Genomic DNA, 27,848 nt, shown 5'->3' with positions numbered 1-27,848 from the left:
GCACATAAATATGCATCTTGTTTTCACAGATCCAAATATCTACATCCCTGGTATTTATTTTCACAGTCCTAGTATCCACAGCTATACACATGTCTTTGTATTCAGTTCATTATTAGTACTATTCTGAAAAAAATTAAAATTATTCTTAAAAAAATAGGTTTCAGTGAGTTTCAGATCAACAAAAGACAAATTCTGCTGAGGGCTAGATGTTTGCTGCACAGGTTTAAAGACTTCAGTTCAAACCCACATAAATGCCAGGGAGGCACTGAAGCTTACCTGTAATCCCAGCATTCAGGAGATGGAGAAATGAAGTCTCCAAGGCAACCTGACTAGCTACACTAGCCAAACTGGGGAGCTCTGGGTTCGAGTGAGAAATCCTGTCTCAATGAAAAACATGGAGCATAATCAAAGAAGACAATCCACACCAACATCTGATCTCCATATTCACACACACGCACACACAAAATTCTGAGGCAGCAAAACGCTTTCCCAGCATGTGAAATCCGAAGCCCAGAAGTACCAAAATAAAGCACTATAGAAAGTTGAAATGTCTTCTAAAGTAGAAAGATTCATGGAGAAAAGCAGTGAGAAGCTTACATCCCTGAGCAAAATGTAGGCACCTGCTTCCATGCCCACCTTTTGGGTTGTCTGAAAGGTGAACAAATCCTCATTAACTGGGAAATTTGTCCAGTGTATCATCAGGGAGCTCTAACTGAGGCTTCTTGTCCACAAAACAGCTCCAAGAACACCAAGACCACATGGATCAAGACAGATATTCAGTTCTGAATCAAGGCTAAGCCTCGGTTTGTGGTTAGTTTCTGGGCTCTATTGTTTCTGGGTAATCCAATAAGAAGCAATTATATGAAAATGCATAACACTTAGGATGACTAAAGCTTTCCTGACATCTTCATAAAGTATTAAGCTCATTATATTACGTGTGTTAAGTACATACATTATAGTTTTTACCTTAATATTCGCCAAATGCCATGTATCAAATGTTGGCCTTCAGCCTGTGATGCTAAGTAAGATGGGGGCTAATAAGACCTTTAGAAGGTGGGATGGAAGGGAGTTAGACCATTAGAGGCATGCCCAGAGAGAATAATGGGACTTCAATCTTGTCCTGACTCTCTCTAGGTACATAGTTTTACTTTACCCCATGAGACTTTATCCAAAGTGACTGTGCCAACCAACTGAAGAACTCTCAAATAAATCTGTCTTTTTATAAACTGATTTATACCAAATTATTAATTTCAATGAAAGAAATCTAACACAGCATACATCATCTTGTAAGAACTTAAGTGCAATGAGATTCTACATGGGAAAAAGATGAAGAAATTTTCGTCAGTTGTACTACAATACTCAGTATACACGAAGTAGAAAAATAAAGCATACACTCTCAATTTACTAGAGAGCCTTCCATTAAAAAGAATATATATGTACAAAAATTCCATAATCAAATCAGAATGTAGAGTTATGGATCCCAATCCCAATGATAGATCTACAATACAACTCCCACGCCTAGGGCTCAGTGAACATTGTGGAAGGGGTGAGGAAAGATTCTAAGAGCCAGATGATCAGGAAGACTGCTGTGAGACTGTGTTGCCTAAAAATATCAAAAGCTAAAGCCAAGAAATCTCATTAACATGGCTGCCTAAGCATGACCTGAACACAGACAACACAAGAGGCACACTAATGTGGAAAAGGGAAAGCACACAAGGCCTCAATCCTAAACAAAGAACTACAGGCAATGGAAAAAAAAACTTAGAGCAAGATAGTGTTCTCAGGGAAGAGCACACTAATACCAAATGGTCTGCCCTGAAAACATACATACAAGTGATATTATAAAGACTGAGAAGGTCATACTTATGTATTTAGGAATAAATATCTATATCTGTGTATATGTGTGTATGTATGTATGTATGTATGCGTGTATGTATGTATGTAACAACAGCTAAAGAAATAAGACCATGCATGAGTTTGAAAGACAGTACAGCAGAACTGAAGGAAGAAAAGGAGAGGTAATATGATGTGATTATGTTATAATCTCAAAAACTAAAATGCTTAAAATGTATGGGTATTATTGCGTATGTGTACATGCTGAAGGTGTAACTCAGTTGGTACAGCATATGCTGAACATGCACAAAGAGACAAGTTCTACCCCAGCAAAAAATAGAACAAAAGAAACCCATGTGTGTGCTCATGTGAGAAAGAGAAACTTCAAAACCATTCAAAGGCAGGCAAGCCTTTCCCAGTCAATGCTATTCCTCTGAGTGCACATATCTTAACTCAACATACACGACACAGCTTTCGACAATGGGATAGTCTCAGGATTCAAAGAAAGACTTCCACTAAAAACAACAAATGGCTAAAAATGATTCAGGTTCATCAAGCTACCTGAAAATTGGTGGGCAACTATGCTGAGATCCAGGCTCTTAGGTACAAAAACAAGGTAAGGAACTCAAAGACACAGCCAGGATTTGAATGGAATGATCCTGCACCTTAATGCTTCTCTGCCCTGAAGTCAACTAACTGCATTACCAAGAAAACAGATTATTTTCCCGTATCAATCAATCAGTAACTACCCCACACACTTGCCTGTAAGCCAATCTGATGAAGGCAATTTCTCAGTTGCGAGTTCCTTCTTCCCAGATATGTCTAAGCTTGTGTTAAGTCAACAAAAATGAGCAAGTTCAAATATTATTTTTATATTCAGCACTGTCACACATACTAAAAACATTCTACTACTGGGCTATACCTCAGCCTTTAAACTCTTTAACTTTTTTGGTTTTGTTTCATTTTTTCAACACCAGGTTCCTCTCTGTAGCCCTGGCTGTCCTGAGAACTCACTCTGTAGACCAGGATGGCCTCGAACTCAAGAGATAGGTCTGTAGCTGAACATAGCGGACAATGAGGAATACTGAGAACTCAAGAACAATCGCAGTGGGTTTTTGATCCTACTGCACGTACTGGCTTTGGGGGAGCCTAGGCAGTTTGGATGCACACCTTACGAGACCTGGATAGAGGTGGGCGGTCCTTGGGCTTCCCACAGGTCAGGGAACCCTGATTGCTCTTCAAGCAGATGAGGGAGGGGGACTTGATCGGGGGAGGGGGAGGGAAATGGGAAACGGTTGCAGGGAGGAGGCAGAAATCCTTAATAAATAAATAAATTAAAAATAAAAAAAATAAAAATAAAAGAGATAGGTCTGCCTCTGCCTCCCAAATGCTAGAATTAAATGCATGCACCACCACCAACAGGTCAGTTCTAACTTTATATGTTTCTGTATATTTTACAATATCCATAATGTATGTAAATGGAAAGACTATTCTCTACATATATTTCATACATTCGTTACATTTTTTTCCTGATTCTTCTAGGCTGTACAGTTCATAAGTTTTCTCAAAAATAAAATTCCATGTACATGCAGATCCCACACTGTCACTTAAGGTTCAGCAGTAAATAAATGTGCAAGTTGCCCAGAGCTAAATAGCTTCATCATCCTCTTGCAATCATGAAATGAAATAAAAACCCAAGCCTAGGACTGGAGAGATAATAAATAGCTGAACTGGTGGAGTATTTGTAGAGAAAGCATGAGAACCAGAGTTCCAGTCCCAGAAACCAAGTTAAAAAGCTAGGCATGTTTTCACAGAATTACAATCCAAGAGCTGGGTAAGCAGAGTCAGGTGGAGCCCTCGGGTTCACTGGCAGGCCAGCATGGCTTTATCAGCTGAGTTGAGGGCAGTGTGAACTCTCATCTACTCTTGGGTAGAATCTGAGGAATGTTACCGGAGGTTGACCTCTAGCCTTCACACATATGTGCATACTATGTACCCACACACGTGAAAAAACATACAAGTGCAAGTAAGTCTAACTCAAGCCCAAGGGATATAGCCTCCTGAGAAGATTCCTGCTCTCAGTTCACTGCATCTTCTGAAGACTTCTATGGGGTATCCATGTGGCACAAGAAGCTTTCTTTGGAGATCCACATGTTCATACTATGAGGAAAGATTAGCTGTGAAGGTGGTGGCTGATTTGGTGCCAGTCCCCTTCTCCTCGTCCTCTGAATTCTGCCTGTATGGATTGATTTTTTTTTTTCAGCCAGAAATTTGTATTTCGTGCATCATTCTCCATACAACAGTGCTCCATGGAGCACATGCAGAATGCAGTGCATGTACTGGCCTGAAGTTTTCTTGTAGGCTTCACTAAAAAGCTGCCTTCCTTCAGACCCTCTCTCAGTCCTGGCTCCTGAGACACTGGGTTGGTACACTGATTAATTTAGTAGTGTTGTGGTGAGAGATATGTTGGCGCTTTGGCTGATTCCCCCCACTCATACTATAAAGAAAACAAATTTCAATCATCATTTCCCTTCCTGGATCCCGCAAAGCACCTGTAGTACTCGCCCTGGGTTGGCTGCATTAAAACATATTCAGAAATGATTACCATGGGTTTTCATGGTGCTGGCAAACAACACAGTTTAATAATGACTCTGTTTTGTTTTGTTTTACCAGTTTGTAAAGAAGTATTTCCAAAGAGACCTGCTTGGTCACAAATGTGCTTATTGATATGATCTAAGAAGAAAGGTATGCAAGTTTCTGTTGCAAAGGAAAAATGTTATTCTCTATGACACTCATTCTAATCTACAAAGCCATGTGCCTAGATGACAGTCCCTCCAAACCTGGTCAAACTCCTGTTATAGCCTCATCCCCAAAGTGATACATTCACTACTAAAAGACTGGGTTTGGGGAAGTGATGAGGTCACAAACATGGAGCCTTATGTGTGGAGTTAGTGTGCTTTAAGAGATTCCAGAAAGCCCCCTGAACCCCCACTTGTGAAGATACAGTAAGAAGAAGAAACCATCAATGAACCAGGAAGCAGACATCACCAGATACCAATCTGCTATGCTGTCATGTTGGATTTCCAACCTGCAAAGAAATAATCTCCTGTGTAAACTACCCAGTCTCGTATTTTATGATAACAAATTCAATAAGACACCCTGCTATAATGTGTGGTAGGTTTGATGAACTAAATGCATTTGTGCCTTTATACTATTTCAACTTATAAAGGGTTTATTGAATCTGAGCACCATACTAAGTTGAAGAGTGCCTGCCCTGAATGATTAAAGATAGGGCTTGCATTTCAGCAAGAAATAGAAACTCCACCCCCAAGGACTAGAGATGTTCCAAAAGTTACACTACAAAAGCACTCCTGAAGACCATCCTTGGCTTGAAGCCTGCTGCATGTCAACTTTTCCATAAATTTCAGAGATTCAATTTTCTTTGAGAAGTCATTCTGCCCATGTCTTTATCTTTCAGCATTTGGAATACATTCTGCCTTGTGGGAAGTTAGGCATGTATGTGTGATGGGGTGGTGGTCGTGGTGGGTATTGACAGATCTCAAAATGGCATTCAAGAATACTCTAAATTAGTATCTTTGGGAGAGAAAATGCTTGCAGAATTTCACAGGGAAAGGCAACAGGAGATTCATAGGACCATAATTCCAGCCTTTTAAACATATCACTAATATATGATATATTAGATAGAGGTAAAGCAGTTGAGTTCTTGTCTAGCATGCATAGATACCTGGGCTTCACCCCCAGCGTTGCAAAAAAAGAAATCAGTAAAATACAGAAGGCAAAAGCATTCTATTTTAAGTAGTAAGTGCTCTGAAGCCCCACAACTGTTCATAACATCTTTTCTGCATAGGTCATCATCTGTGTGTCTGTCCCCATGTCTGTCCCTGCCCATCCATGTGTACGCACAGGCATCACCCACTCTTCTTGTCTGAGACAGAGTCTTTCATCACCATGACACTATCTAGGTAGGCTACGTTGGACAGATGGCCAATGATACTCAGGGAATCTACCTGCCTCTGCCTCCCCAGGGCTGGCTGGGATTTTGCCAGACTTTTGTATGTGGTTGACGACAGAACTCAAGTCCTCATTCCTGTAACTCCCCAGCCCTGTTTCCCATATTAAGAAAAAAAAACTGTATGTGAATATATTTAAAGTATGTGTGCATTTTGTTTGTTTAAGATGAGTTTCACTATATAGCTCAGTCTAGCTTAGATTTCTCTGTCCTCCTGCTTCTGCTTTCTGTGCTGTAATTAGTGTGCACCATCACACTAATCTCCTTTGCTACCACTGTTAACTCTTATTTCTAACACGACTAACCTCAAGTCTTCTACTCACTTCAGTCTCTGTTCTCTTCCTTCCTCATTATACTCATTTACACTTTTTCCTTTATGAATATTTAAGAGACAATGTCAAAAATTTATCATTTCAGACCAATTACTTCTAACTAGGTATTTCAGATCCTATTACCATTACAGGGAACTATAGAGCCTAATTCTTCAGGTCTTCAAGATTGGTTTTTGCCACAGAACTAGTCTGAGACCAGCATATCTCAAACACAACAAAGTTAAATAAACAATTCTCCCACCCCACTCCCCTCAGTGTATCCCCCCACCAGAAACCCAGCCAAGGTCTTTTACATGCAACACAGTTACTCTATTATTGAGGGACATTCTCTAAAGTGCATTTTGCTTTGTATGATCACAAGACAATCTGAGCTACCCTGAACATTACCTAGCCTACTTTGGTGGTGCTGTGTTGACACCAGTCCTGGGGAGACATGAAATCCAGATAGGGAACCAACAACAAAAAAAAAAGTAAGGAAGGATACTACCAAATTCCATACTAGTGAACCAATGAGTTTTATTGGGATTACTTAGAAGAATATGGGTGAAGGTCTACTTACAGGAACAGAAATGACTAAGCACAGCTGCATCACTAAAAGCCCACCCCAGTATAAGTGACAGCTCGTGAAAGCTGGAAACCTGGAGCACACAGCACACACAAACTACAGGCAGCTGAGCAGGTTAAAGGTTGTCTGTCTCTTCCAAGACAGAGACCCACATGGGAGCACTGGACTGAGCTCCCAAGGTCCAGTTGAAGAGCAGAAGGAGGGAGAATATGAGCAAGGAAGTCAGGACCAGGAGGGGTGTGTCCACACACTGAAATAGTGTTCCTGATCGAATGGGAGCTCACCAAAGCCATCTGGACTGGGACTGAGTGAGCATGGGATCAAACTGGACCCTCTGAATGTGGCTCACAATTGGGGCAGACTGAGAAGCCAATGATAATGGCACTGGGATTTGTCTGTACTGCATGTACTGGCTTTTTGGGTCCTTAGTCTATTTGGATGCACACCTTTCTTGGCCTGAATGGAGGGGGAAGGGCCTTGGTCTTCCCTTAGGGCAGGGCACCCTGCCCTCTTATAAGGAGGGAGGGAGGAAGGGGAATGGGGAAGTGGAAGGAGGGGAGGAAGTGGAAATTTTGAATGGTATTATTTATAGAGCAATAAAAAGTAAGTTTAAAAAAAAGTTGTCTCTTCCAGGCAGCTTGGCTGGTCTCTATTCCAGGGGGTTCACCTGCTCTGAGACTCGTCTAGGCAGCTCAGCTTATCTGAAAGTGACTTTCAGTGTCCCTTACTGCTTACATAGGCTTGGGGGGAGTCGGTGTTGCTAAAGCCTGTGAGTTGTTTATTTTATGGTCTTAAAGAGGTTCCCAGCAAGATGGAGTGTTTCACTTCCTCTGAGAATATCCTGTATCTTGAGGCGCTTCCAACCAAGACGAAAGGTTTATCTCAGAAGAAATCACCACACAACATATTGTTACACCCTGAAGAATATATAACTTACCTTCTTTTTGAATGCCTTTTCCTTGCACATATATCACAAGCCATCAGTTGCTATTAAGAACTTTAAATTCACATCCACAATAATGAAACATTACTCAGAAAAGCTACCCTGGGGTATCTCGAGAGATCAAGAAATTGTATCAAGAACTGACTCTGTGAGTGGCTGTCACGGTTTGGATAGGTGCTGAAGACTTAGGTATGCAACATTGTGCAGATGTAGGCTTGGCAGAATAGCTACATCATTAGGGTTAACCCCTCAGCAATGAGGTAATCTGCTGATAGATTCCAAAATTGATGGTACTATTAGAAGATGGTGGAAATTTTAAGAGGTATGGTTTAGCAAGAGGAAGGATGTCACTAGGAGACTGTCACTGAAGGATACATCTTGTCCCTCAGGACTTAGGATCCCACTCTCTCCTGGCCACCAAGTGGTGAGCAGCTCTGCTCCTCCACACCCTTCCACCAATGCTTTGCCCACCTCAGCCCAAAACAACTGACCAAACAACCACAAACTAAGATCTCTGAACCTATGGGCCCAAATAAATCCCCATGCCCTCCCCCATTTTGGTGTGTGTGTGTGTGTACGTGTACGTGTGTGTGTATCTGTGTGTATGTATGTGTGAGTACGTGCACATGGAGAATATAGGTTGACAATCAGGGTCTTCCTCACTCTCTTACTATTTGAGGCTCACTGAATCTGGATACTGCCAATTTGACTAGACCGGCCAGCAAGACCCAGGAGTACTCCAGCCTGAACTCCTATAGGACTCAGATTACAAGTATGTACCATCATGTCTGGCTTCTACATGGATGTTGGGGATCAAACTCAGGTCTTCATCCTTAAGCAGCAAGCACATTACTGACTGAGTCATCTTCCTACCCACATCGAGTCTTCTCTTTTGTAAAGGATTTTTGTCTGTGTTACTTTGCCACAGAGATGAAAAATGACATTTAAAGAGAATAAGCAGAAAGCTCTGGAATTTGATTTCTGTCCCTACAAAAAGTCAGGGCAACTGGTAATGTAGTTTAACTTACCTGAACTCAAGAGAAGGGAAGTAACAGCTGATTTTACAGCCTTTGAGTTCAGAGAGGTGGTTCCAAACAAAGGTAATTATCCTCCCCCTCCCTGAGGAAGCATTATATAATGTCTGGAAAGATTTTTGTCATATGAAAGGAAGCACAGTGGCACAGTGCTTATGAAATTGTTCTGGGGGGCATTATTTTGCATGAGGAACGTGTTGTAGGACATTTTACAACACTCCTGATCTTTTTTCATTAAGTACCCTTCCCTGAATCATGACCCCAACTTATCTCTAGATACTACCAAAAGTCCTCCAGGGAGCAAAACATCCCCGAGAAGAGACCGGACCAGTTTACAGGTCTTGGAGAATGGTCGAAAAAGTTGACCCCTCATTTTGTAGGGAATTAGAAGGGCTGACCTAGATCTTAATTATAGCTCCTTATTTTGCCTAGTAGACTTGAGTCACTGAAACGAAGAAGGTATAGATGAACCATTTTTAGTTCAATATTTTCTGAGTCTCAGCAGCTTGCAACACAGGAAACAGTAAAAGAGACCCTGTTTCAAATGAGGTGGAAGGTGAAGACCCACAACCACATGTCTTCTTTAACCTTAATTTGTGGTGGGGTATTATTTTAAATGAATCACAGTATGAAACTCCGTTTTATTTCACCCATTCATAGTCTTCCAATATTGTTGCCAAAATGTCAGCTGTGGGTACTGGAATGACCAATCTACTGTGTTTTTTAGTGGTGTAGCTCCTAACAGTCCAATTCAGGATGTTGGTCCACTTAAAAGAGAAATATGAATTAGATGTTTTAAAGCTATGCGGGTTTGCATGGGATGTGTTAATCATTAACAGCTGCTAAGGGCCAAGTCAGGACTCCTTTTCATCTCTGGTCTTTGAGCAGGCGCTCTGGAAAGCACTGCTTCCCGTGTCAAGGCTCCATACTTAAAAACCTAAACAAGACTAGCATTTGGGCAAAGATATACTCATATGTGGAACACGGTCATTTGTCTCCCCCTGTCTCCAAACACACCACACATCACACTGATTTAACCAGATTACAAGTGGAAAATCTTTCATATTTGAGTTTCTAAACTCTTCCATGCTCCCTATAGTAGCTTGGAAGAGCCGATACATATACGAATTTGAAACCACCACCATCATCAGTCACACAGGACTAGGAATTCCAAGACCCAGCTGGCAGAGACCACCTTACAGCCTCTGAGATGGCTCTACAAGCTGGAGTCCTGTCCTTCTTGGGCAGATCCAAAGTCCCCATGCTGCTAGCAGTACTTGCTCTGCCAGATGAGTTCTAAATCATCTTTTCTCCAAAGGGAAAGAACACTATGGGAGCACAAAGGAGAAAGGAGACTGTCTTAGGGACAGGTCACCGGCTTTCTTTGACCTGGCTCAAAAAGCCTGAGACTCAGGCCTACAATGTCTTTATTTGACTGTAATGTGTAGAAAGCTTTCTAACTCTAGGCCACCTTATTCGGAGATGGCAGAATGCAAGGATAAAATGAAGTTTTCAAACCTCAACGAGTTTCAACTTAGAACTCCTGAAAGGACTTGCTTACTACTTACTACCTCCCTATTTGTGGGTCCCTGCATGCTGATATAGTTAACTACAGATCAAAATTATTACAGAAGTCTCTGCTAAGCATATACATTCTCAAATATTCCCATAAACACTACCATTAACAACTCTGCATAGCACTTTTCAATAAGACAGTATTAGGAATTGTTAAGGCATCTAGAAAGGAATTAAATCCTAGAGGCAGATGTGCATGGGTTATATGAAGACACCACATCACTTCACATACAGATCTCACACACCTGTGGCTGTGGTGTCCATGGGGTGGGTCCTAAAGCCAGCAGGCACCACAGGAGAAGATAAATGTCAACTGTCAAATTTGGAAGGCTGAGTTTATGAAGAGATAAAGCAGCTTACAAATAGTTCAAGACAAAAAAAATAAAATAGGGTCTAAGTGTGTGGCTAGCAAATGAGAAGTGCTGGGATCCATCCACAGCAACAAGAAAAGAAAGGGGAGAGGAGAAAGCCTGTTCTGAACAAACCTGGAGGTGGGGGGTGGGGTGACCAGAAGGAAAAGAGAAAGGAAGAGGGATAGAAGGAGAAGGGAGGAAAGAAAACACACTAGGGCAGTACTAGAAATTGATTTAAAGAGAAATATATTTTACATCTAGATAAAAGAAGAGCAAAAATGATTTAAAACAACCATTCACCTTGTCAGTAGTCCCCTATCTTCCTTAAATTGTAGCTGGCTCTGGGGCAGGGGGCCTCATAGAAGATAAAGTAAGATTCCTGTGAACAAAACAGATTCCTGAGGTCAAAATTGCTATCAGTTCTGGTTAGGGAATCTTCTGGGTCCATCCCAGCAGGCAGATGCTAGACCATGATCTTATCTATCACTTTTATCCCCATAATTTCCCTACCAACAGACAGACAGACAGACACATACATACATCAAAAAGCAGATGGAAATGTCAGGCAAACATGAACAGAAAAAATGTGGCCTATATATCTAACAGCAGAAGAGCAGTGTGAAATAAAGAAAAATGAGGTTTAAACAATGACTGCAATAAGGATGAACCCCCGTACATCAATGAATGAAGTCTGATATAAAGAGATAGAACTGCAGGATTCTCCTTCTATGCAGTCCCTGAAGTAGAAAAACAAAAGAAGTGTAGAAGTTGGTGAAGTAGTAAGGGCGTCGGCGGGGCTGCGTCCCCAACACCCCAGCCGCCTGCCCGGCTAGCTTATGCCCCGAAATAATTACATGGACACTGTATTCTTTTAAACACTGCTTGGCCCAATCTCTTCTAGGCTAATTCTCACATATTAATTTAACCCATTTCTAATCATCTGTGTATGGCACCCCAAGGTGCGCTTACCGGGGAGATTCTAGTCTAGTCCATCCTGGGTCGGAGCTTCATCCGGGGAGCCCGGGAGCGGGGCATGGCGTCTCTGCTGAGGCAGAGACGTCTGCGCCCGAGAGGAGAGATGTGGAGTCTCTGACCTCACTTCCTCTTCCTCCCAGCGTTCTGTTCTGTTTACTCCACCTACCTATGTCCTAACCAATAAAATGGGCCAGGGCAGTTTCTTTATTAGCCAATGACCTTCCTCCATCAAGTTGGCAGGGGTGGGACAATGGGGTGAGGTGTAACTGCCACTGACTGGGAGAACTATTTTCAGAGAATGAACTATTGCTATAAGCTAATGTAAGCATGACTGCACATTTTTTTAAATATATGCTACATGTAAAGTAGATGGACTGTACAGCTCAAGTGAATTACATTTCTCAATTAACATAATTTCTCTTGATGTCGGTGTGGTTTATATCCCTTCTGCTCCCAAAGTGGGTACCTCACTCAGTTCTTGGCCTAGGCTTCACAAATAAGCAGTCTATTGTTCCCTCCATGTTCACCAGGCCAGGGTCTTGGCCCTCCCCAAGGTGAAATTCCACCTGACAAACCTTACAGAAACATGGAGCCAGTAGAGAATACTGCAGGACATCCGTACTTATATGAGCATTCCTGGCATTTGGCAGAGCACCCTCTGTCCTTGAAGTCTGTCTGTCTAAACAGGAGGGTGTTTAGAAGCATCCAGAGACTCTGCCCATCAGATGCCTGTAGCACCTCTAAGATGTGACAACCACAAGTATTTGTAGGCCTTGCCAAGATTCTGCTGAAAGACACAATGTCCTTCACCTGTGCCACCCTCCTAAGAAGCCTCACAGTGTACAGACCAAAGTCCTACTATTCTGGACCATCTGAAACAAAGTGCAAACTAATGTCCCACTTATTTTTATGTATCTATCTATCCATTCATTCACTCACTCATTTTTGAATAAACTTTTACTGGAAAGAAGGGCCCTAAACCGTGTAATTTAAAGAATATGCATTTTTTTCAAAACTTAGTATTTCTTATTCCATAATATCTGTCTGACAACCTACGTTTTTCTTTTATTGAAAATAGGTTCCTTTATTACATAATATATCCTGATTATAGTTTCCCCTCTCTCTACTCCTCCCAGTTCCTCCCAACCTCCCCTCCCCTCTGGATCCACTCCCTTTCTGCCTCTCATTAGTAAAGAACAGACTTCTAAGAGATAACAACAAAGCACAACAAAATAAAATATAGTAAGATAAAGCAAAAACTATCATATTGGAGTTGGACATGACAACCCAACAGGAGGAAAAGACTATCAAAAACAGGCACAAGAGTCAGAGACCCACTCATTCTCATAGTCAGGAGTTCCTTAAAAATGCCAAGCTGACAGCTGTAACATCTACACAGAGAACTTTGATGCAGGCTGGTGTAGGCCTTTGCAGTTTCAGTCTCTCGAAGCACTTACTTAGTTGTTTCAGAGGACCTTGTTCTCCTGGTGTCTTCCACCCCTCTGGTTCTTACAAACTCTGCAGGATTCCCTGAGCTGTGTCACTCACCTATTTTTTAAGACAGTGTCTCCAATAACCCTGACCAGCCTCACTCACTCTATATCTGAGGCTGGCTTTGAATTACTGTTTCTCTGTCTCCACCTCCTCAAGAGATGGAACTAAGACATATGGCACCAAGCCCAGGCTTCTGTTCCCTTTTTATTCAAGAAACACAATAAATCATCCACATACAGACCATAAGAAGAGAACGTACAGATAGACAAGGAAATTGGATACACTCAGATGAACTTTGGAGAAGGTAAAATGAAATTGCTTTTGAACAAATACAGCATATGAAAGGGGTTTTTAAAGTTTTAGTTCAGTTATGGGCAATTTCTAAACACCTGGATGTTGCAACTGTTCTTTATGGTTCTTAATTTCTCAAAGTGGGAACAGCTAAAACAACACAAACACTCACTCACAGATAGGATAAGGGACCGGAAAGATAGCTAGTTCAGTGGTTAACAGCATACTACCACAAAGGACCAATGTTCAATTCCCATAACCCACAAGAGGTGCCCCTCACAATAGCCTGTAACTCCAGCTCCAGAGGATCCAATGCCCTCCTCTGGCCTCCACAGGCAGCAGCACACACATGCACATAAACAGACACTAACACACAGGTAAGACTCATATATAACATAAATTTGCTTTTTTTAAGGATAGGGTTAAGGAGAGCAGAAGGATGGGAATGTGCGGATTGCATATGTGTGTGGAGCTATGTGTTTATAAAGACTAGAGGAAGATTGCAGGAGGAGGATGCAGGTGTGGTGAATGCACACGTGTGTGGAGCTATGTGTTCACAAAGACCGAAGGAAGACACCAGGTGACCTGTTTTATCATTCTGCACTTTATTCCCTTGAGACAGAAACTCTCAGTGAACCTAGAGCTAGGATGGCAGTCAGCAATACCCAATCTTCCTGTCTCTAACTTCCACAGACCAGGCAGGGTACAGGCATGGAAAGTCATGCCTAGCTTTTTACATGGGTGCTAGAATCAGAAGTCAATGTTCATGCTTGTGCATCAACCAAGCATAATTATCCATCTCCCCAGAACTTAAAGAGGGTTCTTACAGTTTTAATTTTAATTTTACTTATTTATTTTGTGAGGGAGGAGGGACTATGTATGTGTGAATGAAAGAACAACTTTCAGGAGTACATTCTCTCCTTCCACCACGTGGGTCCGAGAACTCAGGTCTTCATGTTTGGCAGTAGGTGCCATTACCCAGTGAGCCATCTCTCTAAACATTAGACAGGCCCTAAGGGCTCTCAGCACACATCAAAACTACAAACACGAGTGAGAAGAGTCTATCTAGCTCAACTGGTAAAGTTCTTGCCTTGTAAGCATGACGACCCAAGTTCCATCCTCAGCATCCACTTGGAAATCCCCAGGCCAATGAGACCTTGTCATCATTTCTGAGCAAGTTTACCCTCTGGCCTCAAAATGTACATGCACATGAGTACCTGAACACACATGAACATGCACACATACACCCCAAATTTTTAAAAAAGGAAACATATGGCATATGAATCTTCTTAAAGCATTCCCTAATGATTGTATCTCCTTCAGGAATTACCTCCCTAGTCCTTTTCTTCATCAAGGTGGTTGAAGAACATTCCAAATCCAGGATGAAAGAGGTACTTCTGTGCCTGCGACATGCTCAAATGAGCAGGCTAGTGTTCTAGGAAAACACCTACATATTAAATAGCAGGCAACTCATACCATGTGCTATAGCTCTTTGCTACTACGCAGCATGCCCAGTGAAAGGGTTTTCTCAGCATCAACACACAAAGACTCCTGACACACAACATGCAGCTGGACTCCCCAACACTGACGTTTGACTTTTGCACTGTAAAGGAAAAAGACACCTGCATCTCAGTCACTGATCCCTGATCTTTTCTTCCCTAAGTACTCTTAAAGAAAAAACAGAGCAGGCTTTGGATCCCTTCCTTGCATGCAGAAACAATCTGTGGTGCCCAACAAACTGACTCTGTCCTGATACAAGGCATTTGGCATTAGGAGAATAACACTTGATTAAAATGTTGTGGCTTGCTATTCCAGTCAACTATATTTTAATTATTAAAAAAGTCAAATTTGCCAGGTGGTGGTGGTGCACGCCTTTAATCCAGCACTTGGGAGGTAGAGGCAGGAGGATCTTTGTGAGTTCAAGGCCAGCCTGGACTACAGAGTGAGTTCCAGAACAGCTAGGAGGGATACACAGAGAAACCCTGTCTAAAAAAAACAAGAGTCAAATCCTTGTTTTTGAAAGAGTATCTACACCTGTAAGCAACACATAATGCCACTGGCTTTTGCTTCATAGAACTGCATATCTGATAATGCCCACATCTCCTGGGAACTTGTGGTTTTCCAGAACGCTTATTTTCTGAATGATTTCAGTTTCAATTCTCGCATAACCATCTTACTACCTGGCTGACATAATTGTCATATGCTACTTTTCAGTTTCTGCCAAGCAGTACATGAACAGGCTTCATTTCTAAGTAGTGCAGTTTCTTCTAGTATGATAATTATTATCAGTGTTGTTCGTTTGGCAAGCTGATCTGCCTTCGTCAGGGGGAGAAACACTACAATAATGTGCAGTATCTCAAACAAATGGAAAAATCAGTCTGACAATGCCAGCAGCATTCTCCATGCCAAGACCAGCCCTGTCTTCTGCCACAGGAGTCCCAGTTGTACTGGTGCACAGGGAATCACTTGTTTTATTGCAGTGCCTAGTTCTACATGGCATTAACACAGCACTGTTTTAGCTCTCTGTGGATCTGTGCTCCCTTCTGTCTGTGCCAGCTTGGCACAATTGAGAAAGTCAATCCCAACACCTAGACCTGCAAGTATTAGTAATGACCATACCTACAATTTTGTCTCTCCAGAGGCCAAAGCTTCCTCCAGGGTATGTGACCGACAGTGGATAGGGATTATCCAATAGGAATTTTAAAAATTCTCTTGTAGCTTTTAACAAATAAGTCAAAATCTTTTTGTCATGATCCAATTGTCTAGTCGGAGGTTGCCCAGACTGCTATACCAAATTGACTTTCCAGTTGCTGTCTAAGCGATGTTTGTTAAAGACAAGGACAAAGAGGTACTGCTCAGCTATCCCTCTTTACCTCGCCATGGTAATGCTGCAACACAGGGCCTGTGCACTCTAAAGCAAATTGCAGGGGCAGGGCCTAGGGGCTTGTTCTATCTTTGCCTTTAATGCTTACTGGTAGTTTTAAAAATCTTTATGTATATGTCGTGTACATGCATGTGGGTATGCATGCCAACCTGTCGGGGGTGCATGCGCACATGTACGGTGATGAATGTGGAGACCAGAGGTTGGCACTGGATGTCTTTCCCAATGGCACTCCTCCTTATTGAGGCAGTGTCTATCAGCTGAACCCAGAGCTCTGAAATATAGCCTGGTTTAGCTAGCCAATTTGCTTTGAGGATGCCATTTCTTCTTTCTGATAGCTAAAATCATAGGTGGGCTGCTTTTATAACCACCCAGTATTTATGATTATTATGGTTATGTGGAATCAAATACTAACCCTCACATTTGTACAAATGTTTTATACGCTGAGTCATGTCCCAGTCTTCTTTGTTTTCTTTGGGGGGAAGGTATTCATGTAGCTTATGCTGTCTCGTAATTTGTCATGTGGGCAAGGAATGGCCTCCTGCCTCCAACTCCCAAGTGATGGGAATACATGTTAGGATTCTAAGTATGTATCCCACACCCAGCTTTATGAGGGCCTGAGGACTGAACTCAGGGTTTTGTGAATGCTAGGCAAACATTCTACCAATCAGCCCCCTCACACACATACACATTCCTTAACAACAGGCAATTAATTATACAACATCAAATCTATAGTTTACACTTAGCATAAATCAGAACAGCAAAGGAAAGATAGCCTGGGAAACTACATGACAGTCAGATGCCTGGCTTCCTATCTGAGCCCTAGCATTACCAGTCTACCTGTGCGTGCTACCAGAGTTCTGACCTCATTCAGAGTCCCTTGACTCCTTGCTTATAATAAACAGGAGTTGGCTGCTTATACATATCTTATTGTAGGGATACTGCCCAGTCTGTTCAGCATGAAGCAGTTTCTCCGAGTGGCAATGTAAGATGGTGTATCCCCACCTTCTGTGTGTACTGTATGCCAATAGCATTGGGAAAATACTCCGATGTACATGTGTTAATAAAATCTTGCTCCCTAGGGCAAAACTACCTGGAAGTAGTGGAACCTTTAAAACACAGACGTGTACAGGAGCAACTTAAGTCACTGAGGGGTGGTGCCTGTGCAGGAGATAAAAAGACATTGGCCCCTCCTCTTCTACTCTACTTCCCAGACATCACAGGTATCTTTGTTACTCAAGCTTGATGAGCCAAGTTTCATCTCTAGAGCCCACAGTGGAGGAAGAAAACAAACTACAAAAGTTGTCCTCAGGGCCAGGCGGTGGTGGCGCACGCCTTTAATCCCAGCACTCGGGAGGCAGAGGCAGGCGGATCTCTGTGAGTTCGAGACCAGCCTGGTCTACAAGAGCTAGTTCCAGGACAGGCTCCAAAACCACAGAGAAACCTTGTCTCGGGGGAAAAAAAAAAGTTGTCCTCTAACTTCTACATGAAGGTCATAGCATAAATGCACTAACAATCACACACTTATACAATAATAGTCTATAATATTTTTTAAATTATCTAATTTTTTTACAACCTAACTGCTCAATATTAGGCGAGCTCATGATTTTAAAAATCAGTTTTAAAAATAAGCAGAAAGCCAAAAGAGAAGGTATTTGTCACTCTAACTTTATATAATTTAAATGCAATTACTTCAAAGTAAGAACATGGTAAATACTGAGCCAGGTCTAAAATGATGGCTTTGGGGAAAAGAAGAGGGCTGGAGTCCCCACTCTTTCAGGCATACTGTCTGGGCCTGCAGAAATGAATCTCTTTATCTTACCATGTGAATCAGTCTTCTCTAATGGATGCCAGCCCAGTTTGCTCTCCTGGAGTGCATAGCACCTGAATAAACTCTGAGACAAAACACCAAGCACATGAACAGAAAGAGACTCATCAGTGACACAGACCATATTCTTGTACAGTTAACTGTCACTCAGGCCATCTTATTGCATTCTAACTGGGTAAGCACCTTCTAAATCCAAGCTGTTACCTTCCAGAGATGAAAACAGCTCCCATAAGCTACTCTTTAGGAAGAAAAGAGGGGGCAGGGGCAAGACCTGCAATAGGTTTGAAGCTATAATTAACTCAAAATCTTTGCATACTTCATTTATGATGTTCTGTTTTGGGTGACAAAAACAAACAAACAAAAAAAAACCCTCTATCATTCTCTACCTTGTCTTTTGACAAGGCATCTCACTAAACCTGGAGCTTACCAATTTGTTGGCTAGACTAGCTTGCTGGCAAGTGGGATTTGGTACAATGGTACCTGGGGCACTACTGTAGTGAAGGTTAGTAATGTTAGTAGAGGAGGATAGTGTTCAGTTGTTTTTCCGGGGTAACAAGAATGCAACACACAGCACGTTTTTGCCTTTCCAACATCAAACCTTTCCAGGCAAAGTTCCTCTGTCTGGGAATCCATTATTTAGATGAAACCTTCCTAGCTGGACTCACCAGAAAATGTGTGATTGTTTTTAGGCCCTTCTAAAAGCATGAAACAGGTTGTCATGCTGGAAGTAACTCCATAGCAATGTACCCCACTACTTGTTGCCTGCAACGCTGTCTTTCCAGGAAGTTGTCAGCCCTATAAAGAATGGTATGGGCTTCATTTAAATAAAATGCATCAGAAGGGAACACAATCTCTTTTATCTCCTGGGCATCCTGGGCCCTCACCTAAGTTACAGGAGAAAAGAGATTGGAAAGAGGCTTTCTTCAGCAAGAGATTAAACACAACTGAGAAATTGCTTTTGGTATGAGAATTCCAGAGTCATCTTTAGAATACAGAATACCTGGGACAGCTCACACACAGATTTTTGATTCTTATACAAGATGAAGGTATCACACCAGTTTCTCTTTACTAAAAAAGAAACCAATTCAACTCCATAGTACCAAAAAGGACAAGACATATCAGACAAGGTATACACAGCATGTTGTGATGTGGTCTTTGGCCAATTAGGTCAGTCCAGGGCTCACTGAGACAGCTAAGAGTTTTGTATATGGAGAAGGAAAGGTATGTGTCAAAGCATAACCTCAGGTGACATTCCTAAGGATGGCTATCCAGCCTGTTTATTAAGACAGGACCCCAAGTAGGTCATCCTGGCTGTCCAGCAAGCCACAGGTCCATTGGTCTCTACTGCTGGGACAAGCTCACACTACAATTAATGTCTGAGTTTTTTTGGGTTTTTTTTTTTTTTGCTTTTTAATGTGGGTTAACTCAGGTTTTCATGTCCATACACTAAATACCTTACTGACCCATCTCCTCAGCCCTCCCAGAATTTATTTATAATTCACCAACTAGCCTCAACTGCAAAGCCATAAATCTATCCATTCCCTCCTTATCTGAATGTCACACAAGATTAATATTATTCCCCCCACTCATTGACAAAGACAAATATCCACAGAGTGCAAAGTAACAAATATCCATGTAAATAAATCTGCAAAAAGATCCAGTCAAAAAGTGACACATGCAGACAAAACATGCTATTTGGAACATATATATATACTATAAATTAAGCATTATTCATATGAAAAAGAAAGTGTCTTTAAAGTGGATGTAAAGAAGCTTACACAGCAGTAAATACCATCCTTCCATTGTCGTCAAATATGTTGCCTTTAATTCAGGTTCTTAGACAAAACCATGAAAGCAGCCCATGATGTTTTCAAAAATATAAATTAAATTCTTAGCCATATTTAAAATTAGTGATATAAAATAAAATAAATAACTATGCATCCCAGTAGATAACCCAGAAAACCTGGCTGTGAGGATATATGCCCCCTACAAATGAAAATTTCTCTTTAGTTTTTCAAAGGAGGAAAGGGACTTCAAAGCTGTATTTTATTTAGTTTACAACAACTAAATTATATATATATACACACACACATATATGTATATATATATATTTATAGTTAATAAATGTAACAGAAGGCAAGAATGTGCTTGAAAATGCCAGCAGAGCACTCAGAGATAACATAAAGGACATTATCTCCACAACATATTACAGATCACCTTACTTTTTAAAAATGTATATGTGCACACGCTTCCATGTGTGTGCCAATATATGTGTTTGTGAGTATCTCTGTGTGTATGTGTAATGGATAGGTGTCAGCTGTCTTCCTGGATCACTCCCCACTTTATTCACTGAGACAAAGTCTCTCACTGAAACTGAAGCTTGCCAATTTGGGTATTCTAACAAACTAGCTTTCCATGGGAATCCCATCTCTATCTCCCAAACCCCGGGGTTACAGGCGGGCCGTTGTACAGTAGCTATTTTGTATGAGGTGATGATTATCCAAACTCTAGTCCTCATGTATGTACATGTGCTTTATCCCCTGAGCCATCTCCCCAGCACCTGCAGCTTACTTTCATTATTTCAAAGAGCCTCACACTTGCTTCCTATGTATTCTCCATTCTCAACCAAGAGTCAGATGAAACCTAGGCTACCACAAACTAATATACTAAAATCCCTGCTGTTATCTATGAAGCAGGTTATTCTCTGTGTGTATTCCTCTGTGTGTGCGCGCGTGTGTGCACATGCTCACACACACGTGAACATGCCTGTGTAGGCCAAAGGTAGACAGGTGTTGGGCATGCTCCTCCAGCACACTCCACTTTCTTTAACAGGGTCTCTTGTTGAACCTGGATTTCACCACTGGCTAGAGTTGCTGGCCCATGAGCTCTAGGCATCCTAGTCTCTCCCTCCCCCAGCATTGGTATTACAGGTCCACTCTGCCTCATGAAGCTTTTCAAAAACAGGTGCTAGGAATAAAGCATGCATAGCAAGCACTTTTCTAGCTGTACCATCTCCCCAGCCTGGGAGAGGAGGTATCCTGTGCTGGGCAAAGGAACAGTGAATGAAGATCAGGAGATGCTCTATAGGTTCATACCAAAATAGCAAAGAAGTCTGTCTCAATTATTCCATGTACATAAAGTCAAACCTTTGGCCAAGAAACATAATACCCCTGGGATTACAGATTCTGATAACAAGCTGGAATTGAGTCAGATGCAAATACAGAGCTGGGATTCCAGTCAGATGCAACCTGCTAAGAAGTAAATACCATATTTCAGACTATTCAAGAACCCTTTCACATGAAGACGAAACCTCATCACCCTGATTGCAGGAGTCATGCAACTCATCCACACAGAGCCAAAGTCTACAGCTCTTCATGGAAGTAACCTTATATGGGGTGGGAAAGAGGAATGTCTGAATTAGGGTTAGAGTAAAGGAAGACAGGCAGGGGACTGCTACTCAGTCCTGAAAAGAGGGTCCTAGCAAACATCTTGTGATGGGAGGGCAGCAGATGAGATCATGTTTGCACTATAACAACAAAAAGAACCATTAGAGAAGCTTCTACTGCTTTTATTCTTCTGTTGTTCTTTCCTTTGGAAGCTGGAAGGCATAAAAAGGTAGAAGTTGTCCCAAAACAGTAGCAGAGAATTTTGAAAATGAATTATGAAAGAAGCCTTTGAGAAAAGCAGTCTAGAATTTTCCATGAGAGTACATGTCCCACCTCAAATTCCTGTCATAACATATAACAGATCTATCTTTGAAGTAAGTCTTCGCACAAATGGCCTGATTTTAAATGGGCAATAGACTTTAGTAGGCATTCTCAAAAGAAGATAGAAAAATGGACACACACAGGAAAAAACTTTCTGACAGAACACCATTAGCACAGCCACTAAGATCAATTCACAAATGGGACCTCATGAAACTGAGAAGCTTCTACACAACAAAGGACTCTGCCATGCAAAATGGTAGCCTAAAGAATGGGAAAAGGTTTTTACCAACTACACATCCAATAGAGGACTAATATACAAAATGGACAAAGAACTAGATATCAAAAAAAAAACAATTAAAAACTAGGATACATGAATAAACACAGAATTCTCAATATAGGAAACTCAAATGGCTGAGAAACACTTAAAGAAATGTTGAACCCTTAGTCATCAGGGAAATGCAAATTAAAACAACTATGAGATTCCCTTCTACACCTGTCAGAATGACTAAGATCAATAAAAACAAGTAGGAGCTCATGCTCGTGAAGATGTGGATTAGGAGGAACACTCCTCCATTGCTGTAAAGTCAGCCCCTATGGAGATTAATGTGATGGTTCCTCAGGAAGATGAAAATTCATCTAACTCAAGATTCAGCTAAACCAGTCTTGGGCATATAGCCAAAGGATTCTTCATCTTACCATAGAGACTCATGCTCAACTATGCTCACTGCTGCTTCATTCATAATATCCAGATATAGGAAATAACCTACATGTCACAAGGAAATAACCTACATGTCCCTCAACAGAAGAATGGATAGAGAAAATGTGGTACAATTACAGGATGGAGTATTACAGAGCCATTAAAAATGAAGATGAAATTCACACATAAACACATGGAGCTTGGGGGAAAATCATCCTGAGTGAGGTAACACAGACCCCAAAGGACAAAAATGCTATGTATTCATTTATATGTGAATGTTAGCTCTTAAGTCTTCAATAAGTAAGCTACAATCCATAGGCCCACAGCAGTTAGTTTTAAGAATAAAGGACTAGAAGGGAGGGATTAATTTCCCTAGGAAAGGGAAATAGGATAGTTATGAATAAATGGGGGCAGAGTGTAGAAGGAGAATGTCAAATGGGGAAGGGAGAGAAGAGGGGACAAGGGAGGGAATATGGGGAGGGATAGCTTAAACTAATGGCCATTTGGGGGTTCATATGGAAACCTAATACAGTAAAAGCTTCTTAAAATATGTATGTATGTGAAAGTAATCTAAATGGAATCACAAAATAACGGGAGAGACAAAATCCCAACTAGACATTTCTCACGCCAAATTAAACCTCTATGCCAGTAATGGATAATATCTAATATAGTTGTTAGCCAATGAGGCTCCATGGACACCCCACACAATGCAGGCAATTGCCAAGGCTGTTGGTTGCTTTCCACAGACTGATGCAAAAGCCCTGTTGTTGAAGACAGCACCTACATAACTCTCTGAACATGGAGAAGTCAAGCTGGTGTACACCTAGGGCCTTCACCTCTACTGACTAATGTCCATGTTACTGGAAGTTACTCTGCACACAACCAGAGGAGAAAGGTAAACACCAACCCAGGTACAAACCCTTTGATCTACAGTAGTGACTTGCCTGCAAGATACTCTGGTGTACTGGTAATGAAAAGCTGTGGGAGTAACCAACCAATAACTAATCGAAGTTAAGGTCCACACCATGAGATGGAACCTACATCCAATGCTGCTTGGGTGGCCAAGAACCTGAGACCAGGAACCTGGTGAAAAACCAAATGTTACTGTTCTGCTAAAGAAACATAACAGTGAAATGACTCCTAATGTATTCTGCTGAACACATACATCAGTGCCTTGCTCAGTCATCAACAGGCAATCTTCCTCCTACAGCAGATGGGAACAAATACAGAGACCCATAGCCAGACATTATGCAGAGAGTGAGATACCTTAGAATACTCAGCACTAAATGAGATGTCGCCATCAAATTCTTCCCCTCAGGGATCAGGGAATGGGTCGGAAAAGGAAGCAAAAAGACTGTAAGAACTAGTGGGGAGGAAGACACCAAAAACAGTTTCTTCCAAACACTTAACAGGATCTACAGATATACAAACTCACAGAGTTTGAGCATGTACTGAGTATACAGGGGTCTGCATCTGATGGCATCCTTAGAACTGAGAGAAGTGGATGGAAATCCCCAATCCCTAACCTAGAAGCTTTCTCCAATTGATAACTACTTGCAAAGGAAAATTAATTTTATTCAACTGCATCTCACTGAGTATATAAACCACACTGAAAGGCAAGTCCCATGCCTAGCAGTAGTTGGCCAATACAAAACAAATTCAATGGTATTTTTGGAGGTTCCCTGCTTGTATCATAATGCCTTGACTGGGCATTATCTTTTTCCTTCCTTACAAGTCTTTGAGTATATATTATGGTTTCCTGTGTTGTGTTTTTATGGGATTTCAAACCAACACGTGTGTGTGAGAGCATGTGTGCACACGTGTTTAGGTGATTCTTGTACTTTTGTTTTGGCTCATTTTCTTTTCTCAGTCTGTTTCATACTACTCCAGTTTATTATTATTTTAGCTTATTTTATTATTATTTTTAAATGCCCACATGTATTCTAATGAGGAAAAAGGGTATGTATTTGGAGGGGAGGATTTTAGTTCAACCTGAATGACCTAATATAGTATGGTGATTATTTTCCCAATGTAGTTACACTGAGAGCATGCACATTAGGGGATCTAAGGACATGTCGCTTCTTCCTGAAGTACTGTATATTGTAAGAATCTGCTCCCTCTGTGTGTGTGCATTCGCGTGTGCACGCGCGTATTTCTGTCTCTCTCTTTCATAAATGCACACTCAAAAGTACATATACTGACAGATTGTCTTGTAGGACAATAGGACAATGTGACTACTACTAGAAAAGGTGAAGGACAGGAATCACAGTAATATGTTTGTAACTCGCTGGTGAGTTTTCCCAGGTTTCAAAGTAAAAGGTTTTGAGCAGCATGGTGGTACATACCTGCACTCCAGAGGGTAAAGCATGAGTGTGAGTTAGAGGTCAGGCTGAGCAACACAGAGAGACCTTATGTCTTATTAATAAGAAAAATAAAAAGGCTTGGAGAACACAGTTCATTGGTAGACTGCTGGCCAAGCATATGCAATGTCCTGAGTGTGGTATCCATCACCACAGGAAGAGAAGAGAAAGTTTCCAAAATGACTGTATGGTGCATGAATGAGCAGATGACGGAATAGCATTTGAGTCTACTAAGAAATGAAACATAGATACCAAACCACACTTTAGTCCCTGAAAACAGTCTTCGAGTGGAAACCAGCACACACAAAAGGCTACACACACAAAAGGCTAAGCAAATGCACACACAGAAAGTAGGTGTATGGTACTTATGAGCTGGGGAGAGACTGGTAACAGAGTTTCTTTAGGGATTGGTAAACTATTGTAAACATGATGGTGGGGATATGATTTCTTGAATATAGTAAAAATCACTAAACTGTATGCATCAAATGGGTAAACTATCTGTATGCATCAAATGGGTAAACTATCTCATCTCAGAAAAGCTGCTACCAAGAACCAACAAACGTTAGGTGGGAAGTGCTTAGCAAAAGGCACACACCCAGACATACCCTGCAATCACACCCTGTGGCTCCTACTCCGAATAAACTCAAATCTACATCACATAACTCTGTGTTCTCTACAAGACAGAAGTAACAGGTCAAGGACTGCCAGCAATGAGACTCTTTATTAAAAGTGTCTATAACAGATGCTTTCCATCAAAACCTAGTGACAAAGGAAGGACAATGAGCATATCAGCTTCCAAAGGTCCCATTCTACCAGAGGCTGCCTGCTTCTGGTTTTGATAAACAACCCATACCAGCACTGCTGAAAACTGCTTCCCCAGCAGCCATTTACTAACCATGCTACCTCAGAATCTGGCCAAAAGATGTTTATGGAAAAATCTGGCTGACATACACAGACTTTCAAGGCTTAGTTCACTTCCACACTAATTTCATGAGGAGCATCTGAAAGCCTGGGATATAGAAATCAGAGCCAAGTGCTTTCAATTTGTTTTTAAAAGTCAGGGTAAAATAAGAACTTCATATGTACATGGCAAAAGAGATCAGCAGCTATGCTCCACTGAAAAGTACACACACTGTGGTCACTCTCCATGTTTGTTTTCTAAAATTGATACAGGACTGAGGGTGTAGCTTGGTGGCAAAGCACCTGCAGCATACACAAGACAGTCAATCCCAGTACTGTAAAATTTTTTTAAAAAGGTATAAATCTCTAACTTCCTAAAGCTAAACTAAAGGTTTTATGTGTTTAGGAGTGCAGCTTGGTACCTTGCTAGCATGTACAAGGTCCAGGGTTCCAGGTCCAGCACATCTAAGAAAAAAAATGTGAAAGCCGTTTATTATGAATTACTGCTGATATTGCTCATCCTTTCCTTCTCAACCATTTGCTAGTAAAATCAGCCAATTGCAACAAATGTTGGTAAATCACCATTTCCAATGCAGAAACCCAACATTGTCACATTTATTTTTTTTTAAGCTCAGGAAACACAGGAAGACTGACATGTTAAGTCACTACATAGTGAGAAACCATTTTACGATTTCACTTACTCAGAAGTAAACGCAGGCAAATCCTTTTCTTTCAGACTTCTCATCTATCTTCAATTACCTGTTAATGAATAATAGCCAAAGTAAGGTAAAAATGTCAACCAATACATGCTGAAGTATATATGTCAACATCTTATTACTGGACAGAGGTGATTTAGTTAAATCTAATCCGTCTGCATGTAGACGCTTTAGTCAACAAAGGACCACATATAAGACAGTGACCCCATACACTTTTATCATCTGTGGCATCACAACTAGGTTGCTTCCAGTGCACGTACTCTATGGATGCCCACCCAGCAAAAATCTAAGGACGCATTCCTTTGCACATACCCCCTGAAGAGCTCCTCAACTATACAATAGGAGCATTCTGTAGCTTTACTAAGAACCACATAAGGTGGCAGGAAGCCGTCACTAATGAACTTAATGACTATACAGCTGCATAAAGTACACAGACAGTTCACACAAACTTGCTCAGAGTTTATCCTGATCTCAGAATGCTCAGGAGCAGCCTATAAATGACATTTCTCAGTTACAGAAATCCCTCCAGGAACCTTCTCAATGCTAACACAACCTCCTCTGTCATCCAAAAGAACACCAAGTGAAAACTGAAGATCTTTCAAGTAAAGGTAAGACTAAAATAATTTTAAATGGGCAGAATGCAGTGATACACAACTTTAATCCCAAGAATCAGAAACCAGAAACAGAAGGATCTTACGTTCAAGACTAGTCTGGGCAACATAGTAGCCTACATAGTCACTCTGACTGTGCCGATTGAAACAGCTGTTTCCCAGATACACAAAGCACCCCAAAGGACATAAACAGCCTGTTTAGAATTTTCTGCTCTACGAGCATAAGGTAGGGAAAGCATAAGGTGGAAGAGATGGCTCTCACTGGGCACAGGCAAGGGAGGAGGATAGTCAGAACATGTGATGTCCATATTTTGCAGTGACAAATAGTTCTGTGGACAAATTCAAACACACACATGTGCACATGCATATAAAGAACCATGGTCAACTGACTTCCAGAGAGCTCATATCTATACCAGCACAGGTAACACCTCAAGGCACACTCCAGAGCAAGCTAAGCTTGTAATCCCTACATTAGCTTCCAAAGTGGGTAGGGCTAAGAAGTCATGACTATGAGTAAGTGTGTCCACCATGCATGATCCCTACTGCTGAACCATGTCCACTGAACTGTGAGCTTCCTGTGGTATCTCAGAGAACAGCAGCAATTTCTCACTTACCCTCTGTGTCTTTTGCATGTAGAACAGTCTTGTTTTCATGTCTACATATTCTCAGCCCAGGGAAAACCTAAAGGGCCTTCCTGGCCAATGGGGCAAGGACAAAGAGAAA

General features: G+C 41.4%; 1 protein-coding gene across 1 annotated transcript in view; it reads right to left on the bottom strand.

Annotated features, from left to right (window-relative positions):
- The window catches only part of LOC121441346 (F-box-like/WD repeat-containing protein TBL1X), a 99,807-nt gene extending 73,282 nt beyond the window's left edge, over window positions 1–26,525 (bottom strand). The window contains exons 1-2 of the mRNA XM_041642477.1: window positions 26,500–26,525; window positions 10,966–11,044 (exon numbers count right to left, since the gene is read on the bottom strand). The gene's annotated coding sequence lies outside the window, so the exon portion shown is untranslated. The remainder of the gene's footprint in view (window positions 1–10,965; window positions 11,045–26,499) is intronic.
- Between the last annotated feature and the right edge of the window lie 1,323 nt (window positions 26,526–27,848).

Source organism: Microtus oregoni, unplaced genomic scaffold (genome assembly GCF_018167655.1).
Source record: "Microtus oregoni isolate MIOR12 unplaced genomic scaffold, Mior012 000074F_ref0000038, whole genome shotgun sequence".
Classification (NCBI taxonomy): domain Eukaryota; kingdom Metazoa; phylum Chordata; class Mammalia; order Rodentia; family Cricetidae; genus Microtus; species Microtus oregoni.
This window is presented reverse-complemented; position numbering and strand designations above follow the sequence as displayed.